Source organism: Erythranthe guttata, chromosome 8 (assembly GCF_056151865.1).
Source record: "Erythranthe guttata isolate IM_541 chromosome 8, IM_541, whole genome shotgun sequence".
Taxonomy (NCBI): Eukaryota; Viridiplantae; Streptophyta; class Magnoliopsida; order Lamiales; family Phrymaceae; genus Erythranthe; species Erythranthe guttata.
In genome coordinates, this window is record NC_142540.1 from 22,354,433 (window position 1) to 22,378,521 (window position 24,089).

General features: G+C 34.5%; 2 non-coding genes and 1 pseudogene across 2 annotated transcripts; all 3 read left to right on the forward strand.

Annotated features, from left to right (window-relative positions):
* The first annotated feature begins 1,937 nt into the window (after positions 1–1,937).
* Positions 1,938–2,384, forward strand: LOC148768836 (transcription factor MYB44 pseudogene; annotated as a pseudogene).
* An 8,564-nt stretch (positions 2,385–10,948) lies between these two features.
* On the forward strand, positions 10,949–11,022 carry TRNAI-AAU (transfer RNA isoleucine (anticodon AAU)). The gene has a single exon. It is a non-coding gene; the product is annotated as a tRNA-Ile (tRNA).
* A 1,851-nt stretch (positions 11,023–12,873) lies between these two features.
* On the forward strand, positions 12,874–12,947 carry TRNAI-AAU (transfer RNA isoleucine (anticodon AAU)). Its single transcript has one exon. It is a non-coding gene; the product is annotated as a tRNA-Ile (tRNA).
* The last annotated feature ends 11,142 nt before the right edge of the window (positions 12,948–24,089 follow it).

Consider the following 24,089-nt stretch of genomic DNA (forward strand, 5'->3'; position numbering starts at 1 on the left):
ACTAACAGTAAATTAATGTAATTATACTGTCAATGAGAGTTAATCAACGTAATTGTACTGCCGTTGACAATACATTTATGTAATTGTGCTGCCGTTGACAGTAAATTAATGTAATATTATTATTTTTTATTTTTTGTTGTTTTTTTTACTTTGTTTAATTTGTTGACAAGTCAACGTAATTATATTATTATCGTTGACAGTAAAATAAATGTAAACACAATAATACTGTCGACAACATCAATATTATTATTTTTTTGAGTTTTTTGTTTTGTTTGAGTTATTCACGGAGTAACGTAATAATATTACTGTCTATTATTGTAATATTACTGTAAACACAATAATATTATTGTGGTTGACCGTAATATTTTGTTGTTATAGTAATATTGTTGTCAACCACACCAATATTATTATTTTGTTTGGATTTTTTGTTTGTTTGTGTTATTCATGGAGTAACGTAATAATATTAATGTCTATTATTGTAATATTATTGTGGTTGACGGTAATATTACTGTTGTTATAGTAAATTACTGTCACTCACAGTAATATTAATTATTTCGGTTTTTTATTATGTTTACATTTGTTGAACGGTCAACATAGCAATATTACTCTATTACACAATAGTAATGAGTTTTGTTGTGTTAATATTACTGTGCTAGAGATTAATATAGCAATATTACTGTGTTAAACTATAGTTTAATTTAATTTTACTGCGTTTAGCAGTAATATAGTTAATATTACTGTCAATCACAACAATATTGATGTTTAAACGAAAAAAAAGGTTACAGAAAGAAAAAAAAAAGAAGAAAAAAAACAAAATTGAAAAGTCAACGCCGGTTAACGCCAGAATCTGGCGGGAAAAAAAAGGTTTTGGGTCAAAATTGAATAATTTGTGAAATTTGGGGTCACATTGAGGTTAAATAAAGTGAATGATGAAATTGGAGCATATTAAAGTATGAGGGGTTATTTTAGTCCTTTACAAAAATCTCGACCATGTGTGGACTTATTGGTAAATGAGTTTTTTGTCTAGATCTCTTAATAAATAAGTATCCATTGATGGACTTATTTGTAAAGACCCTAATATAATATAGGGCAAATTTGGCAAAAACCCCATCACACAAGTGTGATTACAATGAGCCCATTTTTTTGGACTTTTTTTTTTTAAGATAAATCCAAATCAGATTTTATTAATAAAAATTAATACATTATCACAATTATACCCCTAACTTAAAAATGTAACGTATATTTTAGGATTGAAAAAAAAAAATTGATAATATCTTTTCCGTTTATATTATAACAGCACATTCTCAAACAATCCCACAGTTCACGTTCCTTGATTATAGAGGACCGTTTCAACGCACTGGGTATTATAACACCGACAAATAGAGATTTGATTACATGAGCAGGAAAGACGTTAAAAAAAATATACAAAGTGGTTTTAGTGATCTGATTGCAATATGTGTAAGTTCATACTATCCGTGGATTGATTATTTCTGTAAATATTATTAATATGGATGCACATGTTTTATTACTTATGTAAATAAGTGGGTTGATTATGTCTATAAATATTATTAATATAAGGGATAATTAGCAATACCCCCCTCATCTAGGTAAATGAGTTAAGAAAAACCCCCCTCCCAAAAATAATTAGAGAAAACCCCCTTACCTAATATTCTACCCAAATATTATTTAATAATTCCCAAACCACCCTTTCTCACTCTTATCTCTTCTCTCTCTCTTTCTCTCTCTCTCTCTCTCTCTCCTCTTTCTCTCGCACACATAAAAACACACACACACACACAAATTAGTGAGAAATCTCAACAGGAGAAAGCTCAACAGGAGAGTAAGGAGGATTCCGCCGCCGCCGCCGCCGCCGCCATCGTCTCCGCGCACGCGTCAGCTGCTGGAGTGAGGAATCCATCGCCGTCGCCGGTGTTGCGATGAATCTATCGGGTCGAACCGACAACGCCATCAAAAACCACTGGAACTCAACCCTCAAGCGCAAGTGCTCCTCCTTGAGCTCCGACGAAGGCGGTAACTTCGATAACAACGACGGCGGTGGCGGAGATTACGGTGGTGGTGGTCAGCCGGAGCGGCCGTTGAAGAGATCCGTCAGCGACGGGTCGGGTATACCCGTTTCGGGTATGTACTTCAACCCGGGCAGCCCGTCCGGGTCGGACGCCAGCGATTCGAGTCTGCCTTCCCATGTCTATAAACCGGTGGCGAGATCCGGCGTCGTTTTGGTTGAAACCGCTTCTTCCTCCGTCGTTGACCCGACGACCAGTCTCAGCCTGTCTCTACCCGGAGTTGACCCGACCGAGTCAACCAATCACAGGACCGAGTCAACTCAACCCTTAGCTGTTAATCCCATCATCCATCAACCTTAATCGACTATGTACATGTTCATAGTCGATTAAGCTAATCGACTATGTTCTGGTATTCGATTAAGGTTGATCGACTCCATTTTTTTTTATTTTTTTTGGATTTCTTGTTTATTGTTTCAATTGTATAAATCATTTATAACGTTTATATCTTTTTTTTTTCTAACTAAAATATAGTTGATTTTGCATTTTTTCGCAGTTGTAATTTGTTATGTTTAGTAGCAGATTCTTAATCGACTATGCTTCATCATAGTCGATTAATACACGTGATATAGAAAAAAAGAATTAAAAAAACAAAAAAAAAATTAAATAATTAAATAATTTCCTTAATCGACTATGAAGCATAGTCGATTAAGGCTTAATCGACTATGCTTCATAGTCGATTAAGAAAAAACGGAAAAAAAAAAAAAAAAAAAAAAAACTGCTGAGCGTGACCCAGTGCTGATGTGGTGGGCGGGGGCAAAGCTGGAAAGCATAATGGCTCAAAATGGGTGTGGACTTTTCTCAAATGGACTAAAATATTTTGGGCCTCCCTCAATTAAAAAAAATAGTGAGGGGGTTTTCTCAAAGAGCCCCTTAATATAAAGGCACATGATATGTAAATATTAGTTCCCAACGACTTAGAAGAGTTTACCCTTTGCTTTATTCTAATTTGCCGTATTTACAAGTAAAACAAATGTATTGATTGTCATAACAAAACAATATTTGCAACAAAACACTACACATTCGCCAAGACTAGTGACGCGTAAATTCATGCTTTTTAGGGAGATGAGGACGGATTGTAATTGGACTACTATATATTTGAACAAAAGGCGGAGTGCAAGTGTGGCAACGGGGACTGATTGTCACCCAAGACTTTTTTGTATTTGTGGTATTTGGAAAAACGCAAATCCTAGTCTTGTAGTGTATTCAATACACACAAGTGCTTATGACATTCGATTGTGGGTCGCCTATGCCTGGGTAACATACCACGACATTTGATTGTGGGCCGCCTATACCTGGGTCTCCTCCCCATGTAGACAATTGCTGTGAAATTCAGGCTAACAATCTCCCCATTAGCAATTACTCCAGCTGGAAATCTAATCCGTGGCATTGGCTGTGATACCACTTGTAGGACCTCATGGCGCTACTAGTTGTCATAAACCAATTGGTGTCAGGAAAGGCGCAAAATCTTAGCTTTATAGTGGATTCAATACACACAAGCGCCCACGTCATTCGATTGTAGGCAGCCCATACACGGGCTTCCCCGCATGAACAACTGCTGTTAAATCTAGGCTAACAAATATTAACTTGGGTCGTTAGTAGGTACCAAGTTCAAATGTATTAGACTTTTTTGTTTTGGACTTTTAACTTTAACATGAAACGTTAATTAAATGAACGTCAAAAAATAAATAAATAAAAATAGCCCGCCCAATTTGAAATTATCAAGTGACGGTTTCACACCAAACTATATAAACTTAAGGGTTAACATATATGGTCCTTTATATTAAACATACCTAGAACTAAATGACAATCTCAATTTTTTTTAGATACACTCATATTTCAAAACATAATATGAACAACATTCCTAATCATTTTTATCCTTAATTCACTGTAACATTCTAAATTTAACATCTAGAATTTTTTTCCTAAATTAATTTCCTTTATATTCACTTTTTTTCTCATGTATATTTCACTTCTTTGTGCTTTTTATTTTTCTTTCTCGCTCTCTTTCTCCGTCTCGATCTCTCTATCTTTCTAGATCTCGATATATGTCTCTCTCCCCCGCCACTCCACTCTATGGTGGTGGCGCGACGCTGAGGTGGGTGAGAGGCACTGGTGGTGGCGCAACATTAGGCATGGAGGATGGCGCAGAGCGGCCCTTAAGGTGGGGGATACAACTGAAGGCGCAACAATGCAGGGGTGGCGAATGGCGATGGCGGTGTGGCTGGGGATGGTGGCTTCCTTAGCGGCATGGGTGGAGTAGGTGGGCTGGGCATCGCGGGTGGGGATGCTTGGCATTGGTACTACCTCACATTATCAATATCAACTTCAAGATTTTTTATTACATTTAGAAGTTCATCAAAAATACCTTTTCCCGTTGTATCATCTATTTTTAAAAAATCTATAAAATATTCTTCTATTTGAATTGGATTCATAGATACATTCACACTTCTTAAAATAAGAGACATTTGTTCTTGATGACTTGTATCCGGAGTACAATCAAGTATAATAGAAAAATATTTAGCCATTTTAATTCTCTTAATAATATTATTTTTTTAATTCACAAGCTAACATTTCCTTTTCTCTCTTTATGTTTTCTTGTATACTATGAACATTTGTTTTATTGCTTCGCAATCTTGTTTCTAAATTCATCAAATCATACATGTTATTAATATGTTCACTAGATGTCTCATGAGTTTTTAATATAGTACTAATATTTTTCCAATCATTAACCCCGCCACCAAAAATTTTACTTGAAGTAGTTTTAATGCTAAACAAATTATAACAAAAACAAAATACTTTATCTACACTTTTTGAATATACAAGCCATCTCCTATCATATTTCTTTCGATTAGGTAAATTTCGAATATAACTTGAAATAGAGAAATGTCTACCATCACGATCTTTTGGAAAATCTATATTAGTAATTCTAATAGGACCTTTTTCCACTAGTAAATCTCGTAATTTTGTATTTATATTGATCTAATTTGCCGGATCAAATTTATAAAGAAAGTTGGCATTTTCTTCAATTACATTAAGATCTGTAGCAATATTTTCATTTGAATTATTAACATTATTTTTTTCATTTTCTTCTCGCATAGGAATTTCATTTTGATCATTAGTAGGATTATCAATTGGAACAACAATTAGATTATCATTTTGAATATTAAGAATATTATCATTTTGAACATCATTAGGATTATCGCTTTGGCCATTCATAGGAATTTCATGTTCGTTTCTAGCATTTTGATTCCTCCTATTCATAAATAATATTTCCATAACTCCTCTTTGAGAGTCATCATCTTTCTTTAGTTTTTCTTGTCTTTTTCTTTTTTGACAACCAGACATGTAATGTCTACCACTCGACATAATAAAGCAAACGGAGATTAGCAATCCTAGAAAGTAGAAACAATAGAACATGAAAATTGCAAGTTTTTTTCTTTTTATTCGCGGAAATTCTGGAAATTGGAAGTTCGAACTTCGAAGCCTAGTAGCCGACAAAATAAAATCTGAATAATTACCTGCAAAAAAAGTAAAAACAAGAAATATATACTTAAAGAAAAATGATAAGGAAAAAAAATAAAAGAAATCGTCAAACAAAAAGAAAAGAAAACAAATCTTGAGATTTTGTTGTGTGATTCACGTTGAGTGGCAAGAGTTTTTGGTGGAATTTGTTTTTTACGGAAGAAGAGAGAGAAGAAGAAGAATGGTGGAGTTTATTTTTTTTACGGAAGAAGAAGAAGAAGAGGAGGGAGAAGTGTGAGGGAGAAAAAAAAAATAATTTAGAAGAATATAACGTGAATTCAAGGAAACTGAAAAGTCTTGATTCATGGGATGTGGTGAGAGAATAGTGGGATTGTGTGAAGTGGACCATAGTAAATTAAGGAAATAAACATTTTTTTTACCGGAGAATTCTATATTAAATACAACATAAAACTAATATATATATATATATATATATATATATATATATATATATATATATATATATATATATATATATATATATATATATAGATATAGGTTGGGACCCCTAAAATTGGGGGCCCTAGGCAATTACCTTATTGGCCTATTGGTAAAACCGGGCTTGATTGGTAGGGTGGTTGACATCCTTAGGCGTTGTGGTTCTGGTAGAGATGGAGTAGTGGTGATGGTGGGGCGGATCTAAAAAATTTCGATCGATTGTGTACAGATGTTTGCGAGTAACTAAGGGTGATTAACGGCTAGGGTTCAAGAGGGGAGCTAGGTGTTAAGAATATGTGACTGCAGATGACTGTGGATGCTACGTGTGTCTTTAAATGATTATGTTAAAAAAAAAAGAATTAAAAAAATCAATATTATTTTGAAAAAATGGAGGAAAAAAAAAGATTTTTATAAGTGAAAAAAAAAACGTGTTCTACGTAAAAAGTAATAATAACAAAAATGTTGGATGCAAAAATGAAAAGGCTAAAAGCATAACAAAAAATAATAAATGCTATTTATCTATTACTTGGTTCAAATTTTATTTTTGTGTCGAATAATTAATTTTGTAAAGGAGGTGAAGCAAAAGTTTAGATTGGCTTATCATTCAATTCTAATATGTTTTGTCACCAGTGACATAAATCTTAATGCCCCTACAATTAAAATTCTATAAATTAATACAGTTGGAACTAGAAAATTTAACTTAAATTTAGCGAAATATTAATTTGTTGAACTAATACTTTAAGGGGTTTTTAATTTTTATGCATAAGTCACTGACCAACAACCTTTATAAATCTCGGTTCAGGTGTTATGTCTCTTTCGCCAATAAGTTCATCTCTTTAACATATATTATAAGTAAATGCAAACTTAATATTGATAACAAAATTACCCCAATCCCTTTACATCTAATTCCAAAATTTAACTATAATATAACTTCAATTTTCGCTAATTTTGACTACAAAAAATCTTATTTGAGTTTTTCTTTTTCTGATTTTGTCTTTCTACCGCCGAATTCCAGCGTGTGTTTTTTTTTCTTCTTAATTATGTTTCTTCAGTTTTCTTTTTTTTCCCGCCTCCATGACCGGCGGTCTCCGGCGGGTTTGATTTTTTTTAGTTACTAGTACTTTAGTCATAATATCTCGAAATTACTTTTCATTTGGTTAGAGCGTCGTGCTAATAACGCGAATACCGCATGTTCAAGCCACCCTTGCGTGTGTTGGGAATCGGGCACGTGTACGCAGCGGAAAAAAAAATTTATGCGAATTGAACGAATTTAAATCACATAATCACATGCCCGACAATAATAAAACAATTAACTGCGTACCTTTCCGTTTCTAGCAAAAATTAAAAAGACAATCATGCGAATTAATTTAATCAACAGTAAATCAATTAGCATGTTCGCAGTAAATCATGAATTTCATATAAACATAAAATACATATAAATTCACGAAGCATACTACGAAAAACGAACATGGATAATTTAATTTAATTCAATCAAAAACTAATCAAATACCGGATTCGAGAATTTACCTCTTGAAACATGAGGTTGGTGCATGAATCGAAACAAGATTGCCACAAAAACAAATCCATGCATTCGGGGAGCGACGACGGCGAAGCTACGGCGGCGGCGGCGCATGTGGATCACGCGCTGTCTTCGGGCAGCGCGTGGGAGCGCGTACGTCGTCGACTCGGGACTGCTCCTCGATTCTTCGAATCTTCGATCTTTCTCCTCTCGGATTTCACCTCGTATACATCGATTTACTAAATACGTGGCACTAGACACACAAAAGTTAGAATAGACGGAAGAAAAGAAAAGAATAAAAGAACTACCAAGATCAAATCGGCGCAAGTGGCCGATTCGGCGACGAAACGGTGGCGGCGGCGGCGGTGGCCATAGATGAGATCGGCCGAGAGAGAAAGAGAGATGATCGACTAGGGTTTGTGAGATGTGTTGTGCTGCCGATTCTCGATTTCTAATTTTTAAAAGTGGAAACCCTAATTCAGTGCACTTTCTAAATTTGGAAACTTCCCGATTTAGAAATTTAACTAAGATGTTCGCCTATTCTTTTCATTTTCTTACTTTCATTCATAATTCCAAATTACGAATGTTGGACTCAATCATATTGACCTCCAATCATGAAAAGATATAACATTTTTATCTATGACCGTTTATTCAAAGATCTCGAGTGCACGAGCAGTGTGACCCTCGATGGTTCAGGTGTAAGCTAGCCGTGGGTCCACAACCCTTTGTGGTCAAAACTTGTCCCTTAGAGTTACGATTAAGATGAAGCTCGTTTCACCTTAATCACCCAACGAATCAAGATTGGCGTCTAGCAACTACGCGTCATGATTCCCTAGATACAAATGAAGTGCCTGCAAGAACCTTTTTGATATAGTTAACGTACAGTACGATCCCTTCGATTCATATGACCGATCGAACTAGAGGCATTGGTTCATCGAGACCTCCTTAGTAGTTCAATAGCTGTGCAATCGTTCTAAGTGTTGTAATCGGTACGTGCATGACTTAGAGAATCGAATTCTCTAATCATCACTTAGTCAGCTTTGGCCAAAGACTTAGAGATTACAAACTATGAGAACACACAGGACATCCAAGACTATTCTAGCGATCGAATCCCCGACTACAATGCAAAGACCTCCCACTAGATTTCAGACTGCACGGACACTGGCCCTTGGGCTGGTCCTCGGTGGAACTCAAGTACAGGTCACGATACAGCTGGTCCTCTAGTGAAGTCACGGTGATGTCTAGGTCATAAGGAATAATGGTGTACAACTATATCATAGATATCTCTACTCGATTATTGAGAACCACTTAGAGACTTCTAGGGGAGCGAGTTCAGTGAACGCGTCAACTTATGAGCCCCCACTGATGCATGCCGATATCACAATACCGTTTACTGATGAGATGCATTACACATACACTAAGTGCTAGTATCTTAATGGGATAGGCCGATATGCTCATTGGTGGCGTAACCCTTCAACTAGGAACACGTTTAACAGTTATAATACTACAATAAATATCTCACGATCCTAAAGATTAATTACTAGTACTTGTAATAACTGTCAGGACTATATTTATATTTGAGACAAAGGGACAAAGATATCGAATGCCAAGGTGTTTTATCATAAATAGGAAAAATGTTTATTTATTACAAGAATAAATGGAAAGACCACAACCACATGTTGGCTTGTTGGTCACCTACTCTAACAGCATGCACCTAGAACGTTTCATGATTTATTTTGCAGGTTAACGAGCGATGTTCTCCTCTTCGACTACCTCGCACACGTGGCAGTAATTGTCAACATTATCTACTCTCCTAGGCTATAAAAACTCTTCGGTTGCGCAATTAACACTTGAGCCTCATCAAACACATACATTGTTGGTGTATGTTTTCTCCATTAAACAAAACTTAAACCACTGAAATTGAAGTTCAAATAAATATCTCTTTGAATATTATAACAATTAATATTTTAATAATTTATTTTAGTTTATTATCGCCTTGAATATTATAACAAAATGTCACTAAATACATGGCATAAAGTTATATATCTACATGTTGGCTTTTCAATTTAACTTGAACTGGTATAATCAAAGTATATTTGGGTGAGTTGTGATAAATATTAAAGATACTACAAAAATTGTATGTTTATAACCATTACCACGTACTATACTTTCATTATATCTTATTTTACTGTCAGAATAACTAATTCTACAACATTTCAATGCATTTCGCATTCATTTCATGTTTTTATGGATTTTTGAAATTTATTTTAGCATTTTTTTTTCATCTTAGTTTTGTATCATTTTAATTGTTCCGCTATCTTTAAAATAATAATACCAATTCGTAAAAGGCAAAATATTTAATTTGTAACTCCATTTTTTGGCTCGACTTGTGCAATTTAAATTGACATTTTTGTGCTTCAGATGATTGATCTATGATAAAACTATCTCACTTTATTATCTTCACTTTATTGTATATACTGTGGACTCCTTTGCAAGTTGAAGAGGCCACCTGAGAACACGCAAAGGAGATGATGAAGTATCAAAACGTACTACAGCTATGAGACATGGCTGATGAAAGGTGGGACAAATATCGTGATTAGGTTTTACATGTTGGAATGAGGGTTAATTAAAGAGGCGGTCTCGTCTCGAAGAACAAGCCAATTTTCATTTAAAAAAAGTGATGTATTAAGTCCATGCTTGAAAATCACATGTAGAGTATCTTCACTGCAGAACTGTGGATCTAATGTTGGAACAAGAAGGATTTGGTTTAAACATGGAAAGAAATGTTGAAATAAATAGGTTATCTTATTAAGTTTGGACTAGTTAGCTGTAGGTAGAGTAGAGTAGGCTGTAGCGGTTATCCCTAGCTTCCATCTAGTTGTTTTCATCACTTTGTAAGGCAATATAGCCATATCTTTTTCATTGAGATATTGTATGAACTCGGAACTCACTTTTAGAGCAATCTATTGATGATTTCCAAGTTTTTTATATTTCTTATTAATGTGTTTAAGTTCTAGTCCATGGGTTAACTACGTTTACCAGTAATTTACGACATGCATACGAATTGAGAGACGTGTACAATATTGAAGGTATTCATTATCAAAAGCTAATTTATAATATGTTTAACTAATTACATATGCACGACATAATAATAATAAAATTTTACTTAATGTGTGAATTAAATTCAGTTAATTATTTATACTATTTATATGAGTTTAAGTGTTGTTATAACTTTCAAAATAGACAATTATCTTAATGATATAATAACATACATATGTATGTATTGGAAAATATATTAAATATAAATTATTATTAACTTAATAGAGAATCCTTACTATTGTGCTTAGGTAGTAATAATGGTTTAGTCTTTGAAATCAATTTCAACGGCCCATTAACTCAGTTGGTTAGAGCGCCGTGCTAATAACGCGAAGGTTGTAGGTTCGAGACCTGCATGGGCCATCTCTAATTTCATTTTCTTTAAAAGTCTCTTATATATATTCAAAATCATATATTTAAACAATGCAATAAACATTATTTAATTTTACTATATAATTCGAACTTATAAAATATTTTTTTTAATAATTTTACTATTTTAAAATTTAGCCATATTTTGGTTGTTACTAAATTGTTTTAATTATTTAATTTGTTTTGTAATATCAACCTTATACAATATTTATTGAAATATGCTAAAAAGTTAATAATATTTTTAATATACACGATATAATGTACTAATAAATATATCTAATATAAAGTACTAGTAACTAATACATATTCCACTCTATTTTCTAGGATAAGATAGTAGCATTTCGAAAATATCTTCGGTGGCTCATTAGCTCATTGAAGGGAAAAGCCCAGCGGAAATCCCTTACATAAAGTCGTCTTAAAAGCTTATGGGAAGACGCCATCTGTTTCTTGTCCCACGTCGTTTCACAAGTGAAATATTACACTTTATTACCTACGAATATGTGAGTTCATTCACATGTGAATCAACCTTCTATTTCGCAAGTTAAACGGTTTTATTGCTTATTATACTTTGCAACCGATTTGTGAATGAGTGTCGGAGAACAATTGTCGAGCCAGCCGTTGTGTGCCAACTAGAACTTTTCATGATTTATTTTGAAGGTTAACGAGCGGTGTTCTCCTCTTCGACTACCTCGCGTACGTGGCTGTGATTGTCAAAATTATATACTCTCTTGGGCTAAAAAAAAAATATTCGGCTGCGCAATCGACACTTGAGCATCATCAAACACATAAACTGTTGGTCTACGTTATTTGCATTGCAAACAGAACTTAAATCAGTGAATTGGAGTTCAAATAGATATCTCTTTGAATATTACAACAATTAGAATTGTATTAATTTATTTTAATTTATTATTTCTTTGAATATTATAACAAAACCTTAAAATATACAAGACATCAAGTTATTGATGTACATGTTGGCTTTTCGATTTAACTTGAACTGGTAAAATTCAGAGTTCATTTGGGTGAGTTGGGACGATATTACAGATACTGCAAAAATTGTATGTATTTAACCATTACAACGCACTATAATGTCTGATAACTTATTTTACTGTCAGAGTAAACTCATTCTAAAATATTTCAATGCATTTCACGATCAATTCATATGTTTATGGTTTTTTTCTATTTTTTATTTTAGCATTTTTTTCATCTTAGTTTTGTATCATTTTAACTGTTCTGCTCTCTTTAAAATAATAAAATTAATTTCGTAAGTGCAAAATATCTCCATTGCCGAACTGTGGATCCAATGTTGGAACTAGAAGGATTTGCTTTAAATATGGAAAGAAATGTTGAAATAAATAGGTTATCTGTATAAGTTTGGACTCGTTAGTTGTAGCTAGAGTAGTATAGGCCTTGGCGGTTATCCCTAGCTTCCATCTAGCTATTTTCATCACCTTATAAGGCAATATAGCCATATCTTTTCCATTGAGATATTGTATGATATTGTAAGGCAATTACATTTACCAGTATTTTACGACATGCATGCGAATTGAGAGACGTCTACAATATTGAAGATGTTCATTATCAAAACCGAAATCATAGTCTATGCACGACATAAAATTATAAAATTTTACTTAATATAAATTAAATTCAGTTAATTGTTTATAATATTTATATGAGTTTAAGTGTTATTACAACTGTCAAACTAGTTTACAATTATCTTAATGATATAATTAACATACACATGTATGTATTGGAAAATATATTAATATAAATTATTAGTAACTTAATAGAGAATCTTAACTATTGTTTTTAAGAAATAATAATTTAGTGTTTGAAATTGTTTTCAATGGCCCATTAGCTCAGTTGGTTAGAGCGTCGTGCTAATAACGCGAAGGTCGCAGGTTCGAGACCTGCATGGGCCATCTTTAATTTCATTTTTGCTTTAAAACAAAATATCTTATATATTCCGAATCATATCATACTACGTATATTTCGAACTTATAAAATAAATTATGTTTTTAATATTTTTATTATTTTAAATTTTAGCCCTAGTTTGGCCGTTAATATTATCATTTAATTATTTAATTTTTTTTTCAATATCAACCTTATACAATCTTTATTGAAATATGCTAAAAAGTTAATAATATTTTTAATATACACAATATAATGTACTAATGAATAGATATAATATAAAGTATTAGAAATTGAAAGGAGGCAAAAGAGAAATAAGTATGGGGAAAAGAGAAAGAGGAAAAAAACAAATTAGCAAATAAAACCCTGGTCAAGAAATTGATATAAATAATGAATACATGTTTAGTCTTTTTATCGATTTCTATAACATCCATTGCTCGATGCCGACCAATTACCGTAAAAAAAAAAAAAAAAAAAAGAATTACCCATTAATATTTTTATTATTTTAAATTTTAGCCATAATTTGGCCGTTACTAAAATCTTTTAATTATTTAATTTTTTTTCAATATCAACCTTATGCAATTTTATTTAAATATGCTAAAAAGTTAATAATATTTTAAATATACGCGATATAATGTACTAATGAATAATGTAATATAAAGTATTAGTAACTAATACATACTCTACTTTCTATAAAATTGTAAAATTAGTATATAAAATAAATTTAATGTATAAGAATAATTTATTGTATCAATAAATAAATATATTAACGAATTATTGCAATATAAATGGAATTTTAATAAATGTGAAAATATAATTGCAATATTAAGGAATCTTATAGAATATAAAATAAATTCAATTTCATTCTTCATTAAATTTTGGACCATAATTGTAATAGTAAAAACACAATTATATATATAAACATTCTATCAAAATTCGAATGACAAATTGATGTTGTTATTATATAAAACTAATATTTTCTCTTTTCCTATTTTCATAAAATACTATAAAGAAGCCCTTATGTTTCACAATTGATATGTCTAATTGGGCCAACTCAATGAGCCTACAATTTCTTATTTACTGGGCTACGAGCCCAGTATTGAACATCACTACTACCGAGGCCCAATCACTTTCAAATAAGGTTTTGGCCCGACAACCTCAACTAATTGAACTCCAGCCCAATCAATGAGGTATAAATAAAGGTTTGAACTCATTCCTCACGGTACGTCCTACTATATGAGTAATACTATCCACTGTATTCTTTGGACCATTTATACTATCCGCACGTCTCACTTGAGCGTCGGAGGGGTTTCCGCTGAATCAACCTTCGGCCTAGTTCACATGTTCTATGATCGCAGGTATCTCAAGGTCATCAAACTCGTGAGCCAAAGATTTATTCTGCTCTCCTAGCTCATCCTACTTCAACACTCTAAGGTGATCTAACTCAAGCATCATCATTTTGGCGCCGTCTGTGAGAAGGCAGACACAATCACGTAGCACGCATGGACTTTAGACATTTGCTCAGGGGGAGTCTGACACTGTTAACAACCTCCCACCTCGTGGAGGCTCTGGCTTGCCACATCCTCCTCCTCGTGCTCGGGATCAACCACGAGACCCTCCTCGTGATGTCCCACTAGATCCTCAACATGATCCACCTCTTCCCGCTCCTCGAATGGTTCAGATAACCGATGAGGACCTTCAGCATATGATCGTGGAAGCTTCAACAAGATCAAATTCTACTTGCTCCTCAAACGGTTATAACCGATGAAGACCTTCAGCATATGATCGCGAAAGCTTCAACTCGTGCTGCCACTGAAGCTGTGGCACCATATATCGCCACAGCAAGAGCCAACGCTTCTCCTCGCGAGGCCACACTGGATCCTCAACATGATCAACTTCTCATTGCTCCTCGAACGGTTCAGGTAACCGAAGAGGACCTTCAACGTATGATCACGAAAGATTCAACTCGTGTTGCCACGGAAGCAGTGGCACCATACATCGCCATAACAAGAGGCAACGCTTCTCCCTACGAGCTCCTCCTTCCAATAATGTCAACGACACTTGGAGTCCTTCAAAACCATAACAAGGTTCGTGATCGCCTCATCCTGAGCTGGGGGACTATCCCACCCCAAGGTTTGGCATCTCATCCCAATGTTTAGACATCCCATGCCAAGGGTGGTACATCCCCTTACTTTTCAACCTCAAGGGTTTCACATCCTATCTCAAAAGTCTGATATGGTCTCTCTGTTGGGTATCGGGCACGTGTACGCAGCGGAAAACAAAAATTTTATGAGATTTAAACAATTTAAAACACATAAACACATGCCCGATAATTGAAAACAATTAATTGCCTACCTTTGCGCTTCCAGCGAAATTAAAAACATCATACATGCTTAATTATTTAACCGAATTTAAATCAATTAGCATGCTCGCGTTTAAATCAACTAATATGCTCGCAACAAATAAAGATTTCATGTAATCACATAAAATCATACAAAAACGAACATGAACATTTTATTTAAACGTAAACGAATCAACAACAATGAATTCGTGAGTTTACCTCTTGAAGCGTGAGGTATGCGCACTTAGCAAGACGAGATTGCTACGGAAACCAATCCGTACAATCCGGGGCAGCAGCGGTTGAGCGGCAGCAGCGGCGATACGGGCCACGGTGGCGCGTGTGACTCACACGCGGTCTTCGGGCGGCGCGTGGGGATGCATGCGGCTTCGGCTCGTGTGCTGCTCCTCGATTCTTCGATCTTCGATCTTAATCCTCTCAGATTTCACCTCGTATACTTCGATCTACTAAACACGTGGCACTAGACACGTAATAGTTAGAAAAACGGAAGAAAAAAAGAAGGAAAGAACTTCCAATGTTAACTGGCCAAGAGATGGATTCCGGCAGAGTTCCGGCGACGACGCCGGTGGTGGCCGCGGGAGAGTGGCCGAGAGAGAGAGAGAGGGGAAGCGGCTACGGTTAGGGTTATGTCTTCTGTCTTTGTGCAAGACCTATAAATCAAGTATTTATTGTGTCTTGCATAAAACCCTAACGGGCTTAAGTTGGACCGGGCCCAACAGCTTAAGTTCGTTAGTTCTTTTACTTGCTCGTCTCTTTCAATTCAATGATCGGAAAATTGTAACGATTACATTTTCGGAATCATTATAATGTCCTCGTCATTACGAGTGCCAACTCTCGATTTTCAACTTTCCAAAAGTGGAAACCCTAATTCAGTGCACTTTCTAAATTTGGAAACTTCCCGATTTAGAAAGTTCACTAATACGCTTGCCTATTCTTTTCCTTTTATTATTCTCATTCATAATTCCAAATTACGAATGTTGGACCCAATCATATTGACTTCCAATCATGCAAAGATAAACCATTTTATCTCTGACCGTTTATTCAAAGATCTCATGTGCACGAGCAGTGTGACCCTCGATGGTTGAGGTGTAAGCTAGCCGTGGGCCCACAACCCTTTGTGGTCAAAACTTGTCCCTTAGAGTTACGATTAAGATGAAGCTCGTTTCACCTTAATCACCTAATGAATGAAGATTGGCGTCTAGCAACTACGCGTCATGATTCCTGATACGCGTTTTCCTCACGTATAAATTACCGCAAGTATACGGTATCGCATTTTGCAGAACAGTGGTTCCGGATATCGATCCACAGGGACCTTGTAGATTCAAATGCTGAGTAGTGTAATTATATTATCGTTATATTATCTAGCCGATCGTAAATAAATGGATTGGTGATAAACCCTAATTTAAAAGCATGCAAGATCGTAAATATGCAAATATGGAATGTACGTAAATAAAGTACGACAACTCAACGCGGGGGGACTTCGATTTAAAGGGGACTTCTAGGGCCAAATCCACCTATATATAATCAACAACGATCTACAAATCCGTTATCTAACGCCACATTCCTATTCGTTAACCCAGACGCTAAAGTACTCTAACCCCCGTCTCCAGTGTAGTTAGAGTCTACCTACAGGTCCGACGTCTCCGTTCAGAACCTGGTATTAAGAGAGCATTTAGGCCAAGTCCTTAAGGGCTACCCGAAGTGCATCACGTCTCTGTTTCCACACCCCGAGCTATGTTTTCCTAACTTCAAACAAGAAATCCTCTCTCGAGTTCATTCCTATTTAATATCAATTTGAGAGCTGATCAACACAATCAGAAGCATTTAATACAGGAAAACATAAACGAAATCAAAACACGACAAATAGATAACAGAAATGACGATCGAAATCAATATATACAAGGCTTCATTGCCCTAGAAGAAAATGTTCTTAGTTCATAACGAACATAGTATCAAAAGAATGTACAAAGGAAATAAAGAACAAAACGTAAAGAAATTGCGTAAGAAAAACCCAAGTCGGAACCCCCGTTGATGATTCCCGCGAAGAACCGTCGAAAACCTTAAAAAGTCGAAGAAGAAACGAAGAATGAGGGCTTGCTTCTATTTATAGTAAATTGCAAAGCTTCCTCAAGAAGCTTTGCTTTTAAAAATATCTGCCCTCGATAATCGTGCCAGATCGCGATCCAATAAAGTCAGATCGCGATCTGGCTTCTCGAAAAAACGTGAACCGCCATCCCAGATCGCGATCCAAGAAGTGCGGATCGCGATCTGCCCCAAAATCACGATGCTACTGGAATTTGTCACCAGATCGCGATCCGACTTTCCTGGATCGCGATCTGGCTCTGAACTTGCTCGCTACTGGAATTTGCATCCAGATCGCGATCCGACTTTCCTGGATCGCGATCTGGGTCTTAATGACCACTTTCTCGGCTTCAAAAATCGGTTTCGCTTCCAAATGGCTTCGACTTGGCAAAAAAAGCTAACAAAACCTAAAAAAGGAAATAAAACAAGAAACGCAATAATATATACAAATAAAGCCGAAACTCGGACGAACGAAGACCAAAACTCGAAGATTTGATAAGCAAAAATCGTGCAAAACGAACACTTATCAATTCCCTAGATACAAATGAAGTGCCTGCAAGAACCTTCATATATAGTTAACGTACAGTACGGTCCCTTCGATTCATATGTCCCGATTGAACTAGAGGCATTGGTTCGTCGAGACCTCTTTATATCTTCAATGACTGTGCGATCGTTCTAAGTGTTGTAATCGTTACGTGCATGACTTAGAGAATCGAATTCTCTAATCATCACTTAGTCAGCTCTGGCCAGAGACTTAAAGAGATTACAAACTGTAAGAACACAGAGGACATCCAAGACTATTCTAGCGATCGAATCCCCGACTACAATGCACAAACCTCCCACTAGATTTCGGACTGCACGAACACTGGCCCTTGGGATGGTCCTCGGTGGAACTCAGGGACATGTCACGATATAGCTGGTCCTCTAGTGAAGTCACAGTGATATCTAGGTCATAAGGACTAATGGTGTACAACTATACCATAGATATCTCTACTCGATTATTGGGAACCACTTAGAAATTTCTAGGGTGTGGGAGTTCAGTGAACTCGTCAACTTACGAGCACCCACTTATGCATGCCGATATCACAATACCGTTTACTGATGAGATGCAATACACATACAATAAGTGCTAGTATCTTAATGGGAAAGGCCGATATCCTCATTGGTGGCGTAACCCTTCGACTAGGAACACATTTAACAGTTATAATACTTAAGTAAATATCTCACGATCCTAACGATCAATTACTAGTACTTGTAATAACTGTAAGGACTATATCTATGCTTGTGACAAAGGGACAAAGATATAGAATGCCAAGATGTTTTATCATTAATACGAATAAAGGTTCATTTATTACAATAATAAATACGAAAGACCACAGCCACATGTTGGCTTGTTGGTCACCTACTCTAACACTCTCTACCCCAACGATAGAACATTCCCAAGGGTGGACATCAACATAAATAATAAAAAAAAAAGTCACGCGCGCACATCAGCACAACTCGCGCGTGCTGGCCACGCGCGTGCTAACCACGCACCAGCGTTATCATTTCGAACCCTCTCACCGCGTGCCGCGCACACGCCTGCTCTCTCTCCCGTTGCGCGTGCAGAGCACGCGCCCACGCTTCTTCCCTCTCTCCGAGCGACCATCATATCGTGCGCGCCTCCCCATTCCCATCAATTCGCGCCTCCCTAATTGGACCAACCCAATGGGCCTACAATTTCTTTACCTAGTGGGCCACGAGCCCAATCTTGAAGACAACTACTCCTAATCATCTTCAAATAGGGTTTTGGCCCGACAACCTCAACTAATTAAACTTCAGCCCAATCATTGAGAAATAAATAAATGTTTGAACTGATTCCTTAAGGTAGCTCCTATTATCTGAGTAATACTATCCACTGTATTCTCTGGAACATTTATACTATCCGCACGTCTGACTTGAGCGTTGGCGGAGTTTCTGCCGGATCAACCAGTGACCTAGTTCACGTGTTCTATGATCCCTGCTATCTCAAGGTCATCAAGCTCGTGAGCCAAAGATCTACTCTGCTCTTCCAGCTCATCATACTTCAACACTTTAAGGTGATCAACTCAAGCATCATCAACAATAATCCATACTTATTCACCAATCCACAGAAATGAATGTAAAACATGAACCATGTGTTTCTTTCCGATTTTTTTTTTAATATTCGAATATTATTATTATTTATTTTTTTGTCGTTGTAACTTATGTACTATTGTTATTATCTATACATTGCTTTCAATATGATAGATGTTTTCTAATCTATTCATATTTTGTGTTTATTTCTTAACAGATCGATGAACATGATGTCAAACAATGAATTTGAGAATTCTACAAGTGGCCATGAATTGATTAATTGTTTCAATATCTTCGAATCTCGTTTGCCAAAAGATTCATGTGCTGAATTTATAGAGGAATACCATATGTGATATTGCATGGAAATATGAATAGTTCTTAACAAATAGCATTGCCTTCTTCGTTTTTTGGGAATTCTCGGCTAACTGTCGATATTACAAAACAATAAAAGGAAATAAGATGTTACAATTCATACTTATTTGTAATAGTTTGTTCGTTACGGAAATTTCAACAGAGCTTCAACAAGTTTATCGTGGTTTATATTTCTTTGTTTTAGTTGTATAAAATATTTCTATATCTTTACATATATATTTAAATTGTTTTATTTACTTAAATTGTTTTATTTCCAATTAATGCCCAGTGTAAATATATCATCAAATGCGTAAATTAAAATTTTGCAAGAATTGTCTAATATAATATAGGTAAAATCTGGCAAAACCCCCCATCACACATGTGTAATTACAATGAGCCCATTTTTTTTGGACTTCTTCAAGATAAATCCAAATCGGATTTTATTAATTAAAATTAATACATTATTACAATTATACCCCTAACCTAAAAAAGTAACGTATATTTTAGGATTGAAAAAAAAATATTGATAATATCTTCTCCGTTTATATTATAACAGCACATTCACAAACAATCTCACAATTCCCGTTCCTTGATTATAGAGGACTGTTTCAACGTACTGATTATTATAACACCGACAAATAGAGATTTGATTACATGAGAAGGAAAGGCGTTTAAAAAAAATATACAAAGTGGTTTTGGTGATCTGATTGCAATTTGTGAAAGTTCATATATACTATCCGTGGGTTGATTAATTCTATAAATATTATTAATATGAATGCACATGTTTTGTTCCATATGTTAATAAGTGGGTTGATTATGTCTGTAAATATTATTGATAAGGATGCACATGATATGTAAATATTATCAATACCAATTAATCGATTTTCAATTACAAAGTGGTTTTAACATGTAGTTTTAGTAGGTGGTTTTATTTTTAAAATCCTTTACTTATTTATTAATAAAATCCTTTACTCGTTACTGCATATTTATAACATGTAGTTTTATAACATGTAGTTTTATTTTTTAAATCTCCTTTACTCGTTTATTATTTTTTGTAGTTACATGGATTTCATTGTCACCCTTATGTTGAGCTTTCGAGGGATTGTGGCAATAAAGCGATAGTACGATCGCACGAATTTTGATTCGCTTATAACGTATGTTTGGTCGATGTAATGACCGTGAAATTTTAGTTTTTATTTTATTATTTATTAATGGTTATTTATTATTTATTTTTATTATTATATGGTTATAGAATTTATTGGTTTATTTAATTATATAAACTAGTAATCATGCCCGTGCGTTGCACGGGACGAATTCAATAAAAGGAAAAATAATAATTGTTGAAATAAATGATAGTACAAATTGTAATAAAAAATCTATCAAATAATATTTAAGTATATATGTGAAGTGAAGTTCAAACTACACTAGTACTATTACCTTATTTATTCTAGCACATATTTTTCATCGTATATATATATATATATATATATATATATATATATATATATATATATATATATATATATATATATATATATATATATATATATATAAGTTCAAATAAAAACCAAAAGTGTTCGGTTGTTGAAATATAAGGGGCTAAATCAGTTTTTTCGGACCAAGGGAACCAAATGACGAAACGAGGTAAACTTGAGGGGTGAAAAGTGTAATTTTCCAAAATTAATAAATATAATGTTTCTTTGCTAGATTGGAGAAGATGGAAATGCTATCTAAAAGGAGCTAATTAAGAACATTATTTCTCCGTGATCGTTAATCGCAAAAGATCTCGATAACATTTTTGTATGTGTCGACACATGCGTTGGATCATCGAGATTATTGCTTAGAGTTGAGCCACACGATCTGAAGAGTGTGGCCAGCCGATATTTCAACTTCAAGGACGGAACATTCGATGAATTTGTCACCGATATAAAAACAACTATGGAAGCATTGGGCAAGATACTTCACTTAGGCGTCAATTCTCGGACTTGTTTGAATCCGGACAAAATTTATCTCAATTGAATAACTTCTTGGTAGACGCATGCCATGGGCTACTAGTTCATGCAATATCTTTTCATGCATATACTGATGTAATAGATTTATTGAGAAAATTACAATTTTAATCCCTCAACTTTCCACTGATTTCACATTTTGTCCCCCGTGTTTCAATAACGTAATACTTTGGTCATTTCTGTCAATTTATCATTAGTCCGTTAGTTAAGGCTTGATTGACACATGCTTGATTGCGTTATTACTGAAGGAAATGACTAACATTGTTGAATTTTTGAAATATGAAGGACCAAATGTGTTTTTTTAATATCGGGGACTAAATGTGATATCGGTGCAAACTTGAGGGGCGAAAATTGTATTTTCCCCTGTATTTATTCTACTGCTCATATTTTGAAACTTTTTTTTTTCTTATCAACTTCACAATTGAATAATTTATGGCCAATAAAAAGATGTTAGTAGAAACGAAGAACAAGGTAATGCAATTACATCGTCAATTCTCGGACTTACCGGAATCCGACCAGAGAAAGTTAGCGTCAAAAGCGTGAATGAGATAGCGGTGCGTTACAACATATCTCCAACGAGAGAGGTACACAAAAAGGTTATATTTTTTTTTTGATTTTATTGCAATTAGTACCCCTCTGTTATATCGAGTTGCTGAAAAAACTACTCTATGTTATTTTGTGGCAAAACTCTCCCCTATGATTTAATTATTTCTTTAGCAATTAGTGCCTTTGTTTATAGGGTGTTGTGTGCTTAAAAAAATTGAATTATGGGGGTTTCTACCCAAAAAAAAAAATAATAATAACATGAACTTTTTTTCTTAACGATTCGATATAATACAAGCTCATATTTTCTTTTTGGGTTAATGGCAAAGAGGCCCATGAACTTAAGTAAACAAGGGACATCCAACTTTTTTGTCTTTTAAATATTTCCAGTTCATTCAAACTTACTTTCAAATAAGAAAATCCTTTTATATATACCAAAATTACCCTCAATTCCTTGAAACTCAATTCAACTCCAATTTCATAATTTACACCCTAATTTAGCCAAATTTGACCAATTAACCAATTCTGACCGTAATTTCAATTTTGACCCGCCACCACCAAAGACCGTCGGTCAGCCACTGTAGAACGCCGGTCTACGGCGTTGAATTTGTTTTTTTGAGTAGGTTAATCGCCGGGTCTCCGGCGTTGATTTTTTTTTCCTTAAAAAAACTATTTTAATTAATATTACTGTCTTGGCTGCTAAATTATTGTCTCGAACAGTAACTTAACTGCCGGAGAGTAATTTAATTGTTAATTGACTTTTTTTTTTATTTTTTTTCTCAATAAAATTATGTTAATTAATATTACAGTCTAGGGTGCTAAATTATTGTTTCCAACAGTAATTTAATTGTCTGAGATAGTAATTTTACTGTATTAATTAATTTTATCGTCTTGGCCTGCAATTTTGCTGTCTCCGACGTAATATTACCGTCTCATGGAATAATGTTAGTGTTTGGGACAGTAATATTAATGTTCGGGAAAATAATATTTATAATATTATTGTCCCAAACAGTAATATTACTGTCTGAGACAGTAATTTAGCAGCCAAGACAGTAATATTACTTAAAATAATTTTATCTAAGAAAAAAAAATTCAAAAAAAAGAAAAGTCTACGTCTGAGACCGGGGGTCGACGGTGGTTGACTGGCCGGAAAAAAATTCATAAAAAAGAAAGTTAAAAAAAAAAGTCAACGCCGGAGAACCGCCCGATCAGCACTGGAATCTGAACGGAAAAAAAATTCAGAAAAAAAATTATATTCAGAAAAAAAAATCAAAAAATTATTAAAATGGGGGTTAATGTGATATATTTGTTTAAATCCGAGGTCAGTGTGTAATATTGAGAAAGTTAGAGTATAATGGATGGAATTGATAAAATTTATATTATGAAGGGTATTTTAGACTAAAGACATGGGGATGAGTTTATTTCAAAGACTGTTTTACTTTTTGATCAATGTGCATTTAAGTCTCTTATCATGTTCCTCTCTGCCATTTGCCATGTCGTTTTTCAGTTCTAAACCGGTTCTATTTGCATTTGGGGAAGTTAGTTAAAGAGGGACAAATTGGATAAAAATAATTAATCATACTGATAAATTATTTATTAATATGTAATATAATTTATTTATCTATATTATAAAGTTTTCAGATAAAAAAGTTCTCTGAAAATTGAGCATACTGTTATATAATAAACCATCTATTATATCATATAACTCAGTGTAT